Below are 2119 nucleotides of genomic sequence, written 5' to 3'. Positions count from 1 at the left end.
AGGGGGAAAGGGAGGGGAATGAGGGAGAGGGGGAAGGGGGAAAGGGAGGGGAATGAGGGAGAGGGGGAAGGGGGAGGAGGAGGAAGAGATTGGTTTTGTGATACCTTTTGCAGTTCCTTGTAAGTCTATAATTATGTAAACATAAAAAGGAAATTGGGTGCCTGTACTACAGAAATTTTTACAAAGAAGGAAGGAAGGAAGAAGGAAGGAAGGAAGGAAGGAAGGGATTAGAAGAATGTACAGAATGATCTTATCCTTAGAATTCAATATGAGGTTAAACCTTAGTGTAGACAGAATATTTTTTTCTGGGTAGGCAAGATGGACTGTGTGTGTGTGTGTGCATGTGTGTGTGTGTGTAGATGGACTCTGTGTGTCTGTGTGTGCGCCAGTTCTAAGGCTTGAACTTAGGGCCTGGGTACTATCCCTGAGATTTTTTTGTTCAAGGCTGGCTACTACTTGAGCCACAGCTCACTTCTGGCTTTTTGGTGGTTAATGGGAGATGACTCTCACAGCTTTTCCTGCCCAGGCTGGTTTTGAACCACCACTTTCAGATCTCAGCCTCCTGAGTACTTAGGATTACAGGTGTGAGTCACGGTCCAGCTAAATTCCTGGGCTTTTTTCGAGCAGTTTTCCCCTTCTGATCCCTCTCCTCCTTCCTCTATTTTGCCAGGTGTTAGTGTGCCATATTGTTGCAAATGATAAGGAAATACGGATACACTATTATTAAAGTCCCGGTTCACATCAGCTTCATTGAGCGGGTCCACAGCCCCTGGGGACAGTCGCGGTGACGCTGCCATTGCATTAGCAGCATCCTTCAGAGCAATGGCTCCACCGCCCCGAACCCCTGCGGTCCTCTGTCGGTTGTCTCTCCCCATCCTATTAAGTCTGGCAACCCCATGGGATCCATTTCCATAGTTTAGAGTTTTCTAGAATGTCAAGTAGTTGGAATGACCCAGGCTAGTTTTCCTAGAGTTTGCCGGCTCTTCTTTTTATTACTGTTACTGAATTCTATCCCATTATGCATATGTATGAAAGAATGTCTAGTTTTGGAGCTTGCTTTTGAAAGAGGGAAAAAAGCCCTACATTTAGAAAGAGGGAAGAGGTGGAAAGAGCCACTGAGCACTGGCTTTGGGGTACGGGGAACTCCTGGGGGGCAGCGGCCTGAAGGAGAGGGCCGCAGAAGGGAGTATGGATGGACGGGGGCGGGGTAGCGCATGGCAGACTGGTGGAGATGTGGCGTCACTTGTGTCACTCTGGTCTTGAGGAATCCCCTGCCTGGCTTGCACGGAGTTTCAAGCCACCTCTTGCTGGCAGCTGCAGCCTAGAAATACGCCTGACAAATTTCCCAGCAGGCCAAGAGCTCAGAGCCAGGATGGTTGGCACCCTCCCAGCCAAGCTGGCAGACTGGTAGGTTGCTGCTGGTACCAGGCCTAGTTCACCAGCTGACAACTGTGTGTCTGACATCGTGGCCCAGGGGAGGGAGGAGTTTAGCAACTCTCAAGCCCCAGTTCTGAGGTCCTCTGGATCCCTTAGTTGAACAGGGCTTCAAAGACCATCTGTTCTACCCCTGGGTCTCAGCAAGCCCTTCCCCAGGTGGCCTGCGCTTGGCTTCACCTGCAGGGCCAGGCAGATCTCCATTTGCAAACAGCAGTAATGGCGGGAGGCTTTGCTGGGTTTGTTTCCTCTACCCCAGTCCTACAATCAGCCATTTCCCCCAAGGAGCTGGCTCTTTTATATTTCCTCTTTCTCTTTTATTATTTTCCTCCCTTATTTAAGTGGATTCTGGAATTTGAACTCAGAACCATGACAGGTCGGTGTTCCAACTCTCTTGCTACCCTCCTTTCACTTTATTTTTTTGGATTAAGGTCTCATGTTTTGGTCAGGGCTGGCCTTGGACTGTGATGCACATTTCCTACACCTCTCGCGCAGCTGGGTGGACAGGCTCAAGCCACCACATCTGGCTTGACCAGGTCTCAAGTGTAGCCCAGGCTAGCCTTGAACATCAGTCTCCTACTCTTGGCTCTTTTCTTCAACTCAAGCAGTGGTGGCGGCTCACGTGCTGGGTGGGAGCCACAGCAGGCATGCGTGCTCATCTTTAGGCTCAGCTCTGTGATGGAAG

Source organism: Dipodomys ordii, unplaced genomic scaffold (genome assembly GCF_000151885.1).
Source record: "Dipodomys ordii isolate 6190 unplaced genomic scaffold, Dord_2.0 Scaffold1, whole genome shotgun sequence".
Taxonomy (NCBI): Eukaryota; Metazoa; Chordata; class Mammalia; order Rodentia; family Heteromyidae; genus Dipodomys; species Dipodomys ordii.
This window is presented reverse-complemented; position numbering follows the sequence as displayed.